Source organism: Carcharodon carcharias, chromosome 5, assembly GCF_017639515.1.
Source record: "Carcharodon carcharias isolate sCarCar2 chromosome 5, sCarCar2.pri, whole genome shotgun sequence".
NCBI classification, from domain to species: domain Eukaryota; kingdom Metazoa; phylum Chordata; class Chondrichthyes; order Lamniformes; family Lamnidae; genus Carcharodon; species Carcharodon carcharias.
This window is the reverse complement of record NC_054471.1, coordinates 193,385,659-193,404,698: the sequence shown is the minus strand read 5'-3', so window position 1 is coordinate 193,404,698 and position 19,040 is coordinate 193,385,659. Positions and strand designations below refer to the sequence as shown.

At 44.8% G+C, this 19,040-nt stretch overlaps 1 protein-coding gene across 8 annotated transcripts in view; it reads left to right on the top strand.

Moving 5' to 3' along the window:
• The window catches only part of dtnba (dystrobrevin, beta a), a 464,573-nt gene that overhangs the window by 425,154 nt on the left and 20,379 nt on the right, over positions 1–19,040 (top strand). The gene's annotated exons all lie outside the window — the stretch shown is intronic.

Below are 19,040 nucleotides of genomic sequence, written 5' to 3'. Positions count from 1 at the left end.
TTCACCTTGTTAGTTGATATAAGCCTTAGGGTTACCATTACTGGATTAGTGCTGCATGACTGATTTCACAACAGTCCGTTATCACAGTAGGGGGTCTCCTTTGTCACAGTTTGATCGACAGCTCCAAGTGGATATGGACTCTATGAAATGGGACTATGAATTCCAATTCTTATTTTTATAAGGAATTATGCAGTTGGATAAACTGTTTGTAGTTATAAGGGATAATGTAGTTGATGAAATGTAAACATAATGAATGAGTTTTTTTATGAATGAGAGTGCTTTTTTTCACCTGGAACATTGTTTTATTTAATCTCAGCATGGATTCTGAGGGCTGCCCATGGTTGATGCTTGGTGAGTTGGCATGGTAGATATAAGAGCAAAGAATGATGGGTGGAGGGAATGGGTTGGCATGTGTTGGCACTAAGTTGACATTAGGACTGTAAAGGGTCATGGGGGTGGGTTGCGGGGAATAGGTCGGTCTGGAGGATACCCGGATGGGCAAAGGGGCCTACGTTGGCATGGAGGGTATGAGGGCATTGGGGTATGGGTAGAAGTTATAGGTTGGCATTGGAGGGTATGAAGGGCCATGGGGGATTGGGCAGAGAAACATAGGTTGGCATGGATGGGACATATAGAGTGTGAGGGCTGTTTTATGTTTTTCTGTTCTTTTTAAAATTTGACACATTGCCGATGCACAGAGACAGGCCCTTCCACCAAGCCAGCCTCCATTGTCAGCAGCCTTCACACTTCTTAAAATTTATTTATGGGCAGCGGGTGTCGCTGGCTAGGCCAGCATTTGTTGCCCATCCCTTGAGAAGGTGGTGGTGTGCTGCCTTCTTGAACCGCTACCGTCCATGTGATGTAGGTACACCCACAGTGCTGTTAGGGAGGGAGCTCAAGGATTTTCACCCAGCAAGAGTGAAGGCACGGCGATATATTTCCAAATCAGGATGGTGAGTGGGGTGGAGGGGAACTTCCAGGTGGTGGTGTTCCCATGTGTTTGCTGCCCTTGTCCTTCCAGATGGTAGTGGTCGTGGGTTTGGAAGGTGCTGTCTGTGGAAGCTTGGTAAGTTTCTGCAGTACATCTTGTAGATGGTACACACACTGCTTGCTGCCACTGTGCATCGGTGGAGAAGGGAACGAATGTTTGTGGAAGGGGGGGACAATCAAGCGAGCTGCTCTGTCCTAGATGGTGTCAAGTTTCTTGAGTGTTGTTGGAGCTGCACTCATCCAGGCAAGTGGAGAGTATTCCATCACACTCCTGACCTGTACCTTGTAGATGGTGGACAGGCCTTGGGGAGTCAGGAGGTGAGTCACTCAACACAGCCTCTGGCCTGCTCTTGTAGCCACAGCATTTATATGGCTGGTCCAGTTCAATTTCTGATCAATGGTAACCCCAGGATGTTGTTAGTGGGAGATTCAGTGATGGTAATGCCATTGACTGTCAAGGGGCAATGGTTAGATTCTCTTTTGTTGGAGATGGTCATTGCCTGGCACTTGTGTGGCATGACTGTTCCTTGTCACTTGTCAGCCCAAGCCTGGATATTGTCCAGGTCTTGCTGCATTTGGACATGGACTGCTTCAGTATCTGAGGAATCACGAATGGTGCTGAACATTGTGCAATCATCAGCGAACATCCCCACTTCTGATGGAAGGAAGGTCATTGATGAAGCAGCTGAAGATGGTTGGGCCGAGGACACTACCCTGAGGAACTCCTGCAGTGATGTCCTGGAACTGAGATGATTGACCTCCAACAACCACAACCATCTTCCATTGTGCTGGGTATGACTCCAACCAGCGGAGAGTTTTCCCACCCAATTCCTATTGACTCCAGTTTTGCTAGGGCTCCTTGATGCCACACTCGGACAAATGCGGCCTTGATGTCAAGGGCAGTCACTCTCACCTCACCTCGGGAGTTGTGGGATCCCAGGGCCACCTGGCCTGACTTCTAATTTGTAGCCCGCCATCTTGGAACGAAAATCTGACGTTTCAACATATGTTTTTTGAAGTCAGGTTTGTGGAGCTGGGGAATCCTCCTGAATCTGCACATATCCGATGCACGGATGAAAATCTAGGCCTGAGAGTTACTTTCAACAGCCATATATGGAACTGTTTTCTAGTTAGATTGAGTGACAGTGGTTAGCTCCTCAGTGAATTTCCAAAAAAAAAAGTCTTCCAAAACGTTTCGAAACCTTTCGAAAAGTTACCAGCTTAATTTTTGGAACCTCCTCGAGGCCTGCAAGTCAGAGCAATTAGTGGAAACTCCCAGTGCTGATTAACTCATCTGGGACGTGGCCAGTTTTGTGGGTGGGCCCTGCATCTCGTGCACTGTGTTTAAAAAGATTGTAGAAACTCAAGTTGCTGTCATCGGAATCTGTGCTTAAAGCTCAGCGATCGTTTGCAATGCTATGTCTGAGAAACAGCACCAAGAGGACCATCACAATCGAGCAGAAACGCCAGGCCAATACATTCACCTCACTCTGCTCCCCGTGAGAAACTAAATATTTTCGGTTATCAGGCTGTAAGCCTGGTGAATTTTAATTGTTCATTTCCCCTAATTAACAATTTTATGCTAAAATTCTTCATTGGCTTTCCATCCATCCATAGCCACTAATTGTTGAAAAGGTAGTAGATTTGATGAGTGACTTCCTTTCAACAAAATGTGGCTTACCTCAAGCAGACTGGAGTTGTGCCAGTCGAGGCAGCTCGCTAATTTGTTTTTGTTTCCTTTTGTTCTGTGATTTGTTTTGTTGTATTTTGTTGTATTCCTCTTAAGTCGTTGCCTTTCCTTTTCTGTTTACTTAAGCCCTTCCTATTATCTATTTTTATTTGCTTTTGCACTCCTCCGTCTTTACCATTCCCGTGTTCTTTGACTTTAATTTTCTTGTTGGCTTTGCTTTGTCAATAGTTCTTAACTTAATTTGCTCTGCCCGTGATTTCTACTCCTTTTCGCTCTAACCTGACACACTGGTGTCTTTTTCTGCTTCTCTTCCAAGTTATTGTTGTTCAGGAGTAACTTGCAGGTAACTTGGTAGCAATGAAATGGTACAGTGGCCGATGCAACTCCCAGCATGACTTGGCATTGGATTTTATATATTAAAGAGAACTTTTGAGAATGGATTAAAGAGTTAATACCTGTCGTTAAGCCCAGCACTTGGTTTCAGCCAGGTGGAATATTGAGTTACAAGCAAAAATGTGTTTTTTTTTTTAGCTGATTCCCTTGCACCTGATGGGACACATGTTGCTGCAGATTCTACTGGCATCTCACTGACCCAGGTTGATTGGGAAGGTTCCAGCTTAAATCTCCCAATCTATAATGAGTTCATTGATCTCAACCTGAGAGCTTCTGGTGCTCTATACTCGTTCCCATTGCCCCAGTTTAAGGAGGGAGTTGTTCCCTGTCCCTATAATTCCAACCTGAAGCACAGATATATGAATGCTGAGCGAGGCCAGCATTGGACCATGCTATGATGCCCCTGTGGGGAAATAGCGCGCCAATATTTAAGGCTCAAGCTTGGGACAGTGGCTACACTGGCACCAATAATAATGCAATTGGCACCCATGCGATTTTACCCCGGCAGGCAAAAGGAGTTCGAGGAAGATGATTGGCAAGAGGGAAACAAAAAAAATAAATAACACGTTACGCAGTCGCCAAATCAGCTTGTTCACCTTAAGTGCCACGGCCAGCATTTTCTATTAGGCGTGCAGGGGCGGGTCCCACACGCCGACGCGTAACATGACGCGCGGTGATGCTGGGCATGCATCCCAACGGCACCACACATCATTCCGATCTTACATTCGGCAGGCGCGCACTGGAGTCGACTGCGTGCCCGCCGGACTGTCAAAGGCCTGTTAAAGCCATTTACAACCCATTAATCCTATTGAGAAAGCTGCCTGTCCGACCCAGGCGGCCTTGACATTTTTCATGAAATCTTATCCACGGGCAGGGGTTTGAGGTTTCATGAAGGTTTTATTAAATTAATGAATATTTTTCACGCAATTCATAAAGGCTGTCCCTTGAGGGGACATGTCTAAATAATTTTATTCTTTCTTTATTTGAAACTTTCATTTTCGAATTTATCTCCCTGAGGCAGCTCTGTGCCTGAGGGAGATTCCTGTGCTCTTTCCCGGGCACAGGCACCAACTCCTTCTCTTCCCGCACACACCCAACACCTCCTCCCCCCACCCCCGCCCCACCACCACCACCACCACCACCACCGCCCACAAGGTAGTGCTGAGCGCTACCTTAATTGGCCCGCCCATGTAAAATGGCGGCACGCAGCCAATCGCAGGCGGCGATCAGCTCCACACCCGCTCCCGACCAGCCCACCCAACGGGGAGAAAATTCTCCCCCATATGTTGTATTGGGCAGGTCCAGTCTGCATTGTATTCGATCGTTTTTATTCCTTCACAGGATGCGAGTATCACTGGCAAGGCCAGCATTTATTGCCTCTCCCACACTGCCCCTTGAGAGTTGGTGGTGAGCTGCCTTCTTCAACCGCTGCAGTCCATCAGGTGCTGGTATATCCACAGTACTGTTAGGAAGGGAATTGCCGGATTTTGACCCAGCAACAGTGAAGGACCGGCGATATATTTTCAAGTCGGGATGGCGAGTGACTTGGAGGGGAACTTGCAGGTGGTGGCGTTTCCATGCGTCTGCTGCCCTTGTCCTTTTAGGTAGCAGAGGTCATGGTTTGGGGAGTGCTGTCGATGGAAGCTTGGTGAGTCACTGCAGCGCATCTTGTAGATGGCGCACTGATCTGATTGTCAATTCAGCCTTAAGGATTTTCATGTATAGAATGTAGAGAAAATTGAAAATAACTTTACATTTTGGGATATTTTTCTCATTCACATTCGATACAGTTCACACTCCGGATGTGCCTCACTGTTCAAGAATGGGAGAAATTCTATTCTCTTGCCACTGACTCCCTGGCCATTGCCTGAATCTGAAGCAGACTTCTTGTAACCTTCACGGTCGAAATGACCCTGAGATGAGCTTTCAAGTCATATCAGCTCCGTCATCAAGACCGTCTACTTCCAGCTCTGTAACATCGCTCGTCTGCACCCTTGTCTCAGCTCATCTGCTGCTGAAACCATCGTCCATGCCTTTAGATTTGGCTATTTGCAGGCTCTCCTGGATGACCTCCTATCTTCCATAAACTTGAGCTCATCTAAAACTCTGCTACCTGTGTCCTAACTCACACCAAGTCCCATTCATTCATCACCCCTGTGCTGGCTAACCTGCATTGGCTCCTGGTCCAGCAACTGCTTCATTTTAAAATTCTCATCCTTGTTCTCAAATCCCTCCATGGCACCATCCTTCCCTGTTTCTGTAACCTCCTCCAGTCCTAGAACTCAAGCCTCCTGGCGCTCCCCCAATTCTGGTTTCTTGCGCATCCCAGATTGGGAAACCATTAGGGTTAGGGTTAGCTTTCAGCTGTCTAGGCCCTAAAATCAGGAATATCTGCCCTAACCCCCTCTATCTTTCCTCATCTAAGAAATTCCTTAAAACTTACTCCTTTGACTAAGCTTTTAGCCACCATGGGCAGAATCTTTTGCTCGGCGAGTGGGGTCACGCTCCACACTCTGACACGTAAAATGACGTGCGGTGAAGTCGGGCGTGCGTCCCAATGTCACCGTGCGTCATTCCAATATTTAGTTTGGCGGGTGCGCAGTCGAACTGTCCAAAGGCCTTTTAAGGCTGTTAGTAAACTCGTTAAAGTAATTGTCAGGGCCGCCTGGCCAACCTTAAGGTTGGCGGGGGGGCAGGTGAAGAGCCCAGGCTGCCTTTGCATTTTTCATGAAACCTCATCCCGCCCGTGGATGAGGTTTAATGAAGGTTTTATAAACTAAAGAAAAATTTTCGTGAAAATTCATAAACATGTCTCGGCTCATGTAACACTGTCACATGAGGGGACATGTCTGAATAATCCTTTAAAAAAAATTTTTTTTCCAGCATTAGCGCTGAAGTTAATCTCCCTGAGGCAGCTCCATGCCTCAGGGAGATTTCTACGCTCTTACGCACACAGGCTCCGATTCTCCCCCCACTTCCTGCCCACACAGGTCGAGCGTTGCCAGGTACGCGTCATGCTGGTCGGGCCTTAATTGGCACGCCCACGCAAAATGGCGGCGCGCAGCCGGTCACAGGCAACGATCTGCTTCACACCCGCTCCCAACTCGACCACCCAACGGGAAGAAAATTCCCCCCCCCATGTCTCCCTATGTAGTCCAATGCCAACTGTTGATGGACAGTGCCTATGTGAAGCACTACGAGGCATTTAGCTACATTAGAGGGACCATATAAATGCAAGTGCTTGTGATTGTTGGAAGTGAGGGTGTATGAGGGGAGCTACATTTCACATGGAAGGATATATAGCCCAAGGATGAACCGCTTTCCTACTAAAACAACAGAAGCGCTGTAGCTGCATTAAACTCTCTTCAATTTAACCATTTTATAGCAAAGTGAGGCCATGTGAAGGATTTAGTCTGATAGCACTTGAACTTTGGTGGATGAACCATCTAATTTCTTCTTAAACTCCCTAACAATAGAGGATTGTTATAGTTTGGGCTATCTGTTTGCACTTTTGTTTGGTGTTCGTGACAAAAAAAAGTAATTTCCATAGGCAGGCAGAGACTCCTGTGAACCTAGACGTGCATTCTTTGCAGTGAATGGCACAGCTTGTCAATAAATGAATAATTATCCCTTAATTATGTTGTTGTGCACTGGAAATCATTAAACGTCTTGTTTTCAAAAAATTCAAATGCTGCACTGTCAGCGCAATGCACAGAGACTAAAAATAATAGTCCCATTTGTTTTGCAAGTAAAATAATATGTTGAAGCTACAAGGCAGCAAGATACTGATACCACAGTTCATAAAAGCTTTAAAGCTAGAATCAGTTCAGATGAGTTTAAAATAATCACAAAGAATGCTCAGCAGGTCAGTCAGCATCTGTGCAGAGAGCTAACAAAGTTGACATTTTGGGTTTGTACCTATTGTCAAAATTTTTACGATTGCAATCCCTTTCTCAATATGTATTTCTCATGCAGCTTGAAAATTGACAGGACTTTTGGATCAAACATTCTTTCATGATGTTTGGATCTCCAGTTAAGTTTGAAGATGTGAAAGCTTTCTCTGGACAGAGTTAAAAGCCTCTGAAGCTGGATCTGTTGATCATCCTTGATTAATGAAATAATATTGTACATCCTATTAATATGCAGATGCTCACATATTTCCCCTACCTGTAATGTTTTGGCTGTATATTAGCGCCAAGAATAAAACTGCTGTATATTAACTGATTTACCGAACAACACCTTGTCTGCAACATCCAAGTTTCGGGCTCCATTTTGAAATTTGATAAGTTTTCATTTTCCCTCTTGCTATTATAAAATAGTACAAAATGAAATCCAGTAATGCCTATTTTTCACAGAATTAAAACTGTTTTAATCATAAGGCCAAAGATCTTTTCTAATATCCCTCTTATCACTGGCAGTAAATGGTGATCTGTGTTTAAATATACACATACATGGCCCTGCTCTCTATAATTAGAGAGCAGTACAAGGTAAGCATGCTAAATCTACACTATACGCTCGCAACACTCCAGAAATAGTACCAGTATCAACACTTCAAAAAAAATAAATATATATATATATTGAAAAACCCAATGAAGGGTTAGGGCCCTTGTAGCAGGATGCAGCCAAGAAAAAAAAAGAATCAAACCTACAATCTTCTAATCCATTGTCAGACACGCTACGCACTGTGCCATTGGCATTGTGACAAGTGAAACTGTGCCATTGTATGTGTGAAATCTGGCAGTAATGACTGTGTTGAAAATAGGGCAACAATTATGTTAGAATACATGTTTTGCATTACTAAAGAAAATTATTAAATAGTTGCTATCCTTGATAAATAGTAAATCACACACACACATACATATAAGGAAAAAAATAGTGATGCAGCAATGTGACTGTTGTCAGTCAATATTAAAATGTTGTATGACATAATTGTGCACTCGCCGATGTTTCTTTGCAGATTAATGTTTTCCTTATTTCTGAAGTGCAGCTGAGCCAAATTAGGAAAGAGAAACTAGCAGCTTTAATCAGAAGCAGATTTTGGTTTGGAGACTTGAGTTACCCAGTCATTTTTTTTTTTATCTAGTGCTACATGGCTTTTCCTACCTGGCCTGTGCCCAAGAAATAAATTTATTTGCATGTGTAGAAACTGAGCGATTTAATCAAGGAATTATTTGGAGGAGACTAAAATAATCTAAGCTGTATAAATCGGTTCCAGCATTTTTCCATTCTGCTCTGTGCTTTATGTAACTCTGAAGGTATCTGTGTCAAAAACTGAAACATTTTGTATAGGTTATATCATTGCTTTGGCTTCATACCCGCGTTGCAGTAAATAATGATTAGAAATACGCATCACTCACCATAAAAAGCTGAAACCTATTTAAATCCACCTGTTGCAGAATTAGTCATCGTTCTGAACCAGGGCAGTATTTTCCCTACGGGCTTTGAGAACCCAATGTCAGGATCAAATGGGGAGTCAGAAGCCTGCACTATGGGGAAACAGTCAGCCGGCTGGGATTGTCACTGAATTAGCCAATTAGTGGCTGGATGTTGGGCCTGCCATGAAGGGCATTCCAAGACAGAGGACCCAGTAGGAGGCCTTCCTTCCAGCACTGAGGGAGCAGAAGCTTGCCTTTCCAAGTAAGAAAGAGAGAGATCGCCTCAAGATGGAGGTGTCCTCTCCCCAGCTGTTTTTTAACCTTTTAAATAAAAAAAAATGCACTTAGCAGCTGGGCCACCATTGTGAAGGAGGCAGCTGAACTGTTCCTCAAAGTTTCCAGGGGCCTGAAGGCTGACTGGGAATAAATTCCAGTTGACCTCCTCCAAGGCCTTTAAGGTGCCTCAATTGGCTAGCCACCATCTGCAGGCGGGTAAACCTGCGACCTCCCCCCTCCATCCCGTCTCCAGGAAAATGGTCCAGGGACAGGGTGTTGCTGGGAAACTGGCACACCGGCCAGCAGCTAGAATTTTCATGCCAGCCCACCTCCCTGCTCACCACCATTGTGAGTTAAAGTTCACCCCTCCTCCATGTTTACAACAGCATTGCCAAACTCTTCAATTCAATTACAAACATCTTGTGGAATTGATTTGAAGATACAATTGATTGGCAGCTTCTTTAGTGTTTAGTACCCAGTTATGGTATTTTACATTTCTACCCACCACCCCCCCCCCCCCCCCCCCCCCCCCCCCCCCCCCCCCCCCACACCGCCCCACCCCGTCAGATTTTCAGAAATATTTCTCCGCCTCTTTCAAAAGGAAAAGCCCATCTGAAGACTTCGGAGAGATACAGCCATGCTCCAAAGCTTCTATGGATGTTGAGAAATAAAGGAACCAAAAGAATGATGGAGGAAATCTGAAATTAAAAGAGAGAAAATGGTAGGAATGCTCAGCAGGTCTTGTAGAGCTTGGTGACTAGGAGTTAGAGTTTAAGCAGGGAGAGGGAGATGGGAAGGAAGAACAAAAGGAAAGGCCTGTAATCGGGTGGAAAGCAGGAGTGATTAAATGCCTAAAGGGATGATTGTGCAAGGCAAAGGGCCTTGGTAAAGGAATAAAGAAGGAAACAAACGATGGATCCAGAGGAACTATAAATGCAAGTGGCAAATTTAATACCAGAGCCTGTTGCCCAAAAATGTGGAAGCAATGGTCCTGATCTGAAACTGTTGAACTCAACATTGAGTTTGGAAGATTGCAAAATGCCTAATTGAAAGATGAAATACCGCTACCTGAGCTTCCATTGACCTTCAATAGAACATTTTGGAGGTCAAGGACAGAAAGGTCAGAATGAAAGTGGGGCAGAGAATCAAAATGGAAGCCTGCAGCTTGAAAGAAGTGTTCACCCAATCTGTCTTTGGTCTCCCCAGCGTAGGGGAGACTGCATCATAAGCAGCAAATACAGTGGTGCTAGCTTGAAAGAAGGACAAATGAAATATTGTTTCACTTCGGAAGGCTTTGTGCATTACAGTTCAAAGCAGTGTGACTCTTCAAAAATTTCAGTCACTCCAGGAATTAGTGTAACTCAATAAATAGTATAAAATCTACAGTGTATCAATTACTGTACACCTTTTTTGTACTTTTAATTTGTTTAATGGTTTAAGCCTAAATCGTCATCCATCGAAGCTTTGTGCCATCCTCCAAAGTCAAGCAAGATCAGATTGGGCACATAATGAAATCAGGAAACTAAAATCATAAAGAGAGTTCTCAGTTTCACCCCTGGGTAGCGAACAGATTTACGTAGCTATATGGGCAAGTGAAAATAATTTCTGGGATGTAAGGAACAAGAGTTCAAACAAGTGAATAATCCAAGATCCAGAGCATGGGGATAAGGGGGTCCTTTTCAGGATGGCGGCCGATGACTAGTGGAGTTCTGCAGGGGTCAGTGTTAGGACCACAACTTTTCACTTTATACATTAATGCTCTAGATGAAGGAACTGAGGGCATCCTGGCTAAGTTTGCAGATGATACAAAGATAGGTGGAGGGACAGGTATTATTGAGGAGGCGGGGAGGCTGCAGAAGGATTTGGACAGGTTAGGAGAATGGGCAAAGAAGTGGCAGATGGAATACAACATGGGGAAGTGTGAGGTCATGCACTTTAGTAGGAAGAATAGAGGCATAGACTATTTTCTAAATGGGGATAGAATTCAGAAATCTGGAGTGCAAAGGGACTTGGGAGTCCGAGTCCAGGATTCTCTTAAGGTTAACTTGCAGGTTGAGTCGGTAGTTAGGAAGGCAAATGCAATGTTGGCATGTATTTCAAGAGGACTAGAATATAAAAGCAGGGATGTGCTGCTGAGGCTTTATAAGGCTCTGGTCAGACCAAATTGAGAATATTGTGAGCAATTTTGGGCCCCGTATCTCAGGAAGGATGTGCTGTCCCTGGAGAGGGTCCAGAGGAGGTTCATGAGAACGAACCCAGGAATGAAAGGCTTGACATATGAGGAACGTTTGAGGATTCTGGGTCTATACTCGATGGAGTTTAGAAGGATGAGGGGGGATCTGATTGAAACTTACAGAATACTGAAAGGCCTGGATAGAGTGGACGTGAGGAAGATGTTTCCATTAGTAGGCGAGACTAGGACCCGAGGGCACAGCCTCAGAGTAAAGGGAAGACCTTTTAGAACAGAGATGAGGAGAAACTTCTTTAGCCAGAGAGTGGTGAATCTATGGAATTCATTGCCACAGAAGGCTGTGGAGGCCAGGTCATTGAATGTATTTAAGACCGAGATAGATAGGTTCTTGATTGGTAAGGGGATCAAAGGTTATGGGGCAAAGGCGGGAGAATGGAGTTGAGAAACTTATCAGCCATGATTGAATGGCGGAGCTGACTCGATGGGCCGAATGGCCTAATTTCTGCTCCTATGTCTTATGGTCTTATGCAGAACCCATGAAAACCCAGAGTGGAAGAAACCTGTCAGTTACTTTGACTATACTGAGATAAATTCTATCCTTTACTGAGAAAACTAACTAAAAATGGAGATCATTATCAAGACTGTAGCTAGGTTTATTTATGTTACAGGTAGGCCAACTGTGTTGTCACAAGAAACCTTTCCAAAAAAAAATCAAGCTGTTTGAAAGTAGAATCAAGAAAATCATATTATTCAAAAAGCCAGATCCAAGTAGAGCTAATTGACTACTTGTCCCTCTGGCTCGGACTTCTTCTGTCATGGTCGCTCACATTCTGCAAATGATGTCAGGTCAAAGTAAAGCCAACCGTTGGTTGTCAGCCATTGGTACTTAGGGTCATAGCCCATGGTCTTTTAATGTAGGGTGGAATCAGGTAAATGTGGGGGCCATCCTGTTGGTTAGCACCATTGTGTGGTGTTCAAGATCAGCATTCGGTGTGTGAAGCTCTGGGGTGTTCAAAAATTGAGAAGACATACAAGATTCTAGTTTGCATTGATTATTCTGCACTTAAAATATTCCATACGTGTGCACTTGCTGCCACTGCCTCGGCCTGATTCAATATGGCGCTTGCTGCACTTCTGACCGGAAATGTGTGTACCTGGCATATTGGCACATAGGTTTGGCACTAAAAACTTACTCGGCCATTGTCTCCATGCACTTTAAAATCAAGAAAAAAAGAGACTGAAATTTAAGCCAAGAAGGTGTTCTGCCTATCACACAAATGAGCAATGTGACATATGCACATCAGTGCCAGTGTTACGTCAGCCATGTAGGCCATAAGTCCCAACAATTGGTGAATTGTATCAAACACCATGTCCCTTAAGTTGCTTGCAACAGACAAAGCACCGACCGTACCTAACCAGCCCCTGCTTGCAAAATTCAAAACATAGTGTCCAGCATTAGATGTGATTCCACAATTGGACAACACCGGCTAAACAATCCTGATTGTGCAAAGAATTACACTGAAAACCAATCAAAGATTGTCAGTTGGGCAAAACCAATTTAAGATTGTCAGTAGACTCGCTGCGTAGCTCATTTACCCATGTTAGAAGCCACATATATTTACACACACAGCCCTGCCCTTTGCAGACAAGAGGAACATGTTCACACATTGTGCCTTTCTCAACTAAACCCGTGACCAATCAGAGTTGACCTGCCCGGCTTGAAACTAAATAAAACTGGACAACTGACTGTTCCGTTCTGCATTCCCCATGGCAATACTTCCACCAATCTGAGTCCACTTGCCAACTAATCAGCACTCTGTTCTTATGCAGTATAAATTGTCGTCCCCCCGATAGAGTTGGAAAATTTTTGAGAGCTATCCTGATGAGTGCCAGACAAAAGGTTTTGATAGCATGTCTCTTTTTTAGCAATACTCAGGTTACGTACTACCAAACGGCTATTAGAAAATAGAAAATAAACCACTAAAATGGCTGACCTATCCCAATGCCTAAGATGCCCATCATTGATTTCCTGCTGTTGAATAATTGTTTGGAGATGAGCAATATTAGCAACACACACTATTTACACTGCAGCAACTAAGGAAAGATTTGTCTATGGTGTTACCCACATACATCACGTGCAAGTCCAAAATTTCCCACCTGCACATTTTTTTCAGGCTTCTTAAAGGGAAAAGATATAACATGTTAACATATAGTGCCTTCCATAATCTCAGGACTTTTTAAAGCAAGTACTTTTCAAGCATAAAAACAAAAAACTGCGGATGCTGGAAATCCAAAACAAAAACAGAATTACCTGGAAAAACTCAGCAGGTCTGGCAGCGTCGGCGGAGAAGCAAAGAGTTGACGTTTCGAGTCCTCATGATCCTTCAACAGAACTGAGTAAAGCTTCCTCAGTTCTGCTGAAGGGGTCATGAGGACTCAAAACGTCAATTCTTTTCTTCTCCGCCGATGCTGCCAGACCTGCTGAGTTTTTCCAGGTAGTTCTGTTTTTGTTTTACTTCTCAAGCATAGCAGGTTTTCATACAGCAGGGTCCCTGCTAACAGCAATGAAATAAATGACCAGACAGTTTATTTAGTGCTACTGTTTGAGGGATAAATGTTGGTCAGGAAGTTTGACTTGGTCTTGTTCAGATAGTGCCATGGTGCTTTTACACAGACAAGTGTACAAGTTTTAACATTTCATATGAAAGATGGTACCTCCACAGCATTTCCACAGTACCTGCACTGAACAGTAAACCTGCTTCATGTAATCAAATCACTGGAATAGGCACATGACTCAAGTAAAATAGGCGCATTGAGCCAAAGTTAGCAAGTAGCTCCACTGAAGATTCTGTGAAACCAGTAGAGGCAATCATGTAAATTTCTGCATCATGGTGACTCATTTGTGACTCATTTCTGAACGCACTTCAGATTAGGATGTGCCTGTCTCTTTAAAAAGGCATGGGAAACAAAATATGAATGGTAGTTATTCAGTTTTTCACTTTTCATCATAACATTTGTCTGCCATTTGTAACTGAGCAATAATAAACTGAGCTTTTTACTAGTCATATTGAAATTTGTATTTTCTTTGTCTATTGTCTGCCAATTTCCTCCTTGCTGAAGGTAATTCTGAAGGTTGGATATTATTTTCTGGCTTCTTATCACCCCCTGATACCTTACCCAAATGGCCATCCTTCATACATGAACTGAAATAGCAAATATCAGCAGACAATTTAATTATGAGGGATCATCACACCATCTGGAGAACTCAGATATTGGATGTCTGCCAGTGAACATTGATTTAATTCCAACCTCCCATCATCAAGCACATTTGATTTGACCACCTTTACTCAATAGAAGCCCCAGTTGCCTCTCCTTTCCACCTCTCTGGTTGTTCATTCACAAGCATCCAACCCTTGGCAGATTATCACAGCAGGTACCAGTAGCCTTTGACGATCAGCATGGTGAACAGACCAGTTCACTATGACATTTGTGAGTGAATTACTACCTCGCCCTGACTATAGAATGGATGCATATTGTGCCCTTGGAGCTGTGAATTCACCAGTGGGAGGTAATGAGCTTCAGCAGCACTTTCTTGTTTCTCTGAAACCCAATCCATCAGTCCACATCTCAAACCAGGCCTTATGAATGGGCCTTCCAGCAGCTGTTATGGCAAGTTTTATCTGATTTGTTCATGGGAAGTGGGCATCGCTAGCAGTGCCCATCCCTAATTGCCCTTGTGATGGTGTAATGAGCTGTCTTCTCGAACTACTGCTGTCAGTGTGGTGGTGTACACCCACAGTGCAGTTAGGATTTAGGAAGCAAAATATATCCTAGGATTTTGGTTCAATGACAATGATAGAACGGCGATATATTTACAAGTCAAGATGATGTGTGACTTGGAGAGTCCTTGCAAGTGGCAGTGTTCCAGCGCATCCACTGCCTTTGTCCTTCCAGATGGTGGAGGTCACAGGCTTGGGAAGTGCTGTTGAAGAAGCGTTGTTGAACTGCTGCAGTCCATCTCATACCTGGTGAACTCTGCTGCTGCTGTATGCCAGTGGTGAAGTGAGTGAATATTTAATATGGTGGATCGGGTCCCAATCAAATGGACAACTTTGGTCTAGATGGCGTTGAGTTTCTTGAATGTTATTGGAGCTGCACTCATCCAGGCAAATGGAGAATATTCCATCATACTCCTAACATACGATTTGTAGATAGTGGACAGGCTTTTGGGAGTTAGATGAAGAGTAACTCACAGCAGAATTCCGAGCCTCTGACCTCTTAAAACCACAGTATTTATGGAGCTGGTCCAATTAAGTTTCTGATCAGTGATGACTCTCAGGATGTTGATGGTGGGGATTCGGCAATGGTAATGCCATTAGATGTCAAGGGCGGTTATTAGACTGTCTTGTAGCACATAGTCATTGCCTGACACCTGTGTGGTTCAAATGCTATTCTGCATTTACCAATCAAAGCTTGAATGTTGTCCAGGTCGTGCTGTGTGTGGCCACAAATGGCTTCATTATGTGAGGAGTTGCGAATGGAACTGAACACTTTACAATAATCAGCAAACATTCCTACTTTTGACTTACGATGGAGGGATGGACATTGATGAAGCAGCTGAAAGTGGCTGAGCTAAGGACACTACCCTAAGGAACTCCTGCAGTAAGTGTGTACCATCTACAAAATGCAATGCAGAAACTCACCAAGCCTTAGGCAGCACCTTCAAAGCCTTGGACCACCACCACCTAGAAGGAGAAGGGCAGCAGATAGATGGGAACTCCCCCCCCGCCTGGAAGTTTCCCTCCGAGCCACTCACCATCCTGACTTGGAAATATATCGGCCGTTCCTTTGCTGTCACTGGGTCAAAATCTTGTCTGGCGCCTAGGCTGATATTTGGTGCTCCGTTTGGTTTTATTCTTTGTTTCTTGGAGCAGCTAATATCACTGGCTTGCTGGGCCATTTGAGGGAACAGTTAAGGGTCAACCAGATTGCTGTGGGTCTGGAGCCACATATAGGCCAGACTGGGTATGGACAGAAAGTTTCCTTCCCTGAAGGATATTAGTGAACAAGATGGGTTTTTACAGCAATCCAGCAATTTGATGGTCACCATCGCTGCTTCTATTTTTCTAATTCCAGATTTGCTTTGATCAAATTAGGTGAATTTGAATCCCTCAGCTTCTTGATGGGATTTGAACACGTTTCCAGATCATTAGTTCAGGCCTCTGGATTTCGTGTCCAATTACATAATCACTGCGCTACCATTCTCCCTTTCTTGAAAAAGATTGTACAACCACATATTAACCTTTTATTTTGTTTATTTGTTCATGAGGTGTGGGGGTCGCTGGCCAGGCCAGCATTTATTGCCCATCCCTAATTGTCCTTGAGAAGGTGCTGGTGAGCTGCCTTCTTGAACCGCTGCAGTCCATGTGGTGTAGGGACACCCACAGTGATGTTTCTAAGGGAGCTCCAGGATTTTGACGCAGTGATGATGAAGAAATAACGTTATAGTTCTAAGTCAGCAATATGTATGGCTTGGAGGGAAACTTGCAGGTGATGGCGTTCCCATGCATTTGCTGCCCTTATCCTTCTAGGTGGTAGTGGTCACGAGTTTGGAAGGTGCTGCCAAAGGAGCCTTGGTGAGATGCTGCAGTGCATCTTGCAGATGTTACACACTGCTGCTAGCGTGCATTGGTGATGGAAGGAGTGAGTGTTTAAGGTGGCGGAGGATGGAGTGCCAATCAAGTGGGTTGCTTTGTCCTGGATGGTGTCAAGTTTCTTGGGTGTCTTGACCTGCTTTTGTAGGCACAGTGTTTATACAGCAGGTCCAGTTCAGCTTCTGGTCATTGCCTGGCAAATGGTATGGCGTGAATATTACTTGCCACTTATCAGCCCAAGCCTGAATGTTGCCCGGGTCTTGCTGCCTATGGACACATACTGCTTCGGTATCTGAGGAGTCGCAAATGATGCAATCACCAGCAACATCCGCACTTCTGACCTTATGACGGAGGGAATGTCATTGATGAAACAGGTGAAGATAGATGGGCCTTGGACACTGCCCTGAGGAACTCCTGCAGCGATGTCCTGGGACTGAGATGATTGGCCTTCAAAAATCCACAGCCTTTGTGCTGGGTATGACTCCAACCAGTGGAGAGTTTTCCACTTGACCCCACATTGACACCAGTTTTGCTAGGGCTCCTTGATACCACACTCGGTGAAAGGCTGCTTTCATGTCAAGGCCAGTCACTCTCATCTCACCTCTGGAGTTCAGCCCTTTGTCCATGTTTACACCAAGGCTGTAATGAGGTCAGGAGCTTAGTGGCTCTGGCAGAACCCACACTGAACATCAATGAGCAAGTTACAGTTGAGTAAGTGCCTCTTGATAGCACTGTCAGTGACACCTTCCATCACTTTGCTGGTGATCGAGAGTAAACTGATGGGCTGGTAACTGGCCAGGTTGCATTTGTCTTGCTTTTTGTGGAGAGGACATACCTGGGCAATTTTCCACATTATCAGGTGGCTGCCAGTGTTGTAGCTAGAACAACTTGCCTGAGATTGCAGATAGTTCTGGAGCACAAGTCTTCAGCACTATTGTCTGAAAGTTGTCAGAGCCCATAGCCTTTTCAGTATCCAGTGCCTTCAGTCGTTTCTTGGTATCATGTGGAATGAATCACGACTGGGTACGGCAGGACTGCAGAGCATAGACCTGATCCATTGGTTGTGGGGTCGCTTAGCTCTGTCTATCCCATGCTGCTTCTGCTGTTTAGCATGCAAGGAGTCCTGCATTGGAGCTTCACCAGGTTGACACTGCATCTTTATTGAACCAGGATTGGTCCCCCAGCTTGATGGTAACGGTAGAGTGGAGGACATGCCAGGAGGTTACAGATTGTGGTTGTATATAATTCTGCTGCTGTTGGTGGCCAACAACGCCTCATGGATACCCAGTTTGGAGTTGCTAGATCTGTTTGAAATCTATCCCATTTAGCACGGTGGTAGTGCCACACAGCACGATGGAAGGTATCCTCAGTGTGAGGTCGGGACTTTGTCTTCACAAGGGCTTTGTGGTGGTCACTCCTGCCAATACTGTCATGGACAGATGCATCTGCGACAGGTAGATCGGCGCAAACTATGTCAAGTAGATTTTTCTCTCTCGTTGGTTACCTCACTATCTGCCACAGACCCAGTCTAGCAGCTATGTCCTTTGGATCACGGCCAGCTCGGTCAGCATTGGTGTTCCCGAGCCACTCTTGGTGATGGCCATTGAAGTCCCAACCTAAAGTCCATTCTGTGCCCTTGCCACTCCCAGTGCTTCTTCCAAGCTGTGTTCAAAATAGAGGAGGACTGATTCATCAGCTGAATTGTGGGGGGGGGGGGGGGGGGGGGTGTGGGGGGGTGGGGATGAAATAGGTGGTAATCAGCAGGAGGTTTCTTTGCCCTTGTTTGCCCTAATGCTGGAAGACCTCATGGCATCCGGCGTCAACGTTGAGGACTCCCAGAGCAAGTCCCTCCTATTTGTTTACCACGGTGCTGCCACCCTCGCTGGGTCTGTCCCACCAGCAGGACAGGACAGGACTACCCAGGGATGTGATGGAGGAGTTTGGGACATTGTCTGGAAGGTGCGATTCTGAGTCTGACTAGGCTGTTGCTTGATTATTCTATGCGATAGCTCTCCCAATTTTGGCACAGGCCTCCAGATGTTTGTAAGGAGGACTTTGCAGGGTCGATAGAGCTCGATGTGCAGTTGTCGTTTCTGGTGATTAGGTCAATGTTAGTTGATCCATCCAGTTTCTTTCCTATTGACTTCTCTATAGTGTTTTGATACAACTGAGTGGCTTGCTAGGCCATTTCAGAGACCTTTAAAAGTCGACCACATTGCTGTGAGTCCGGAGTCACATGTAGGCCAGACCAGGTAAGGACAGAAAATTTCCTTCACTAGAGGTCATTAGAGGACATCTACCCAGATGGGTTTTTACAGCAATCGGCAATGGTTTCATGCTCACCATTACTGAGACTAGCATTTAAGTTCCAGATTTATGAAATTAATTTAAATTTCACAAGCTGTCTTGGTGGGATTTGAACCCGTGCCCCCAGAGAATTAGCCTAGGCCCTTGGATTGCTAATCCTGTGA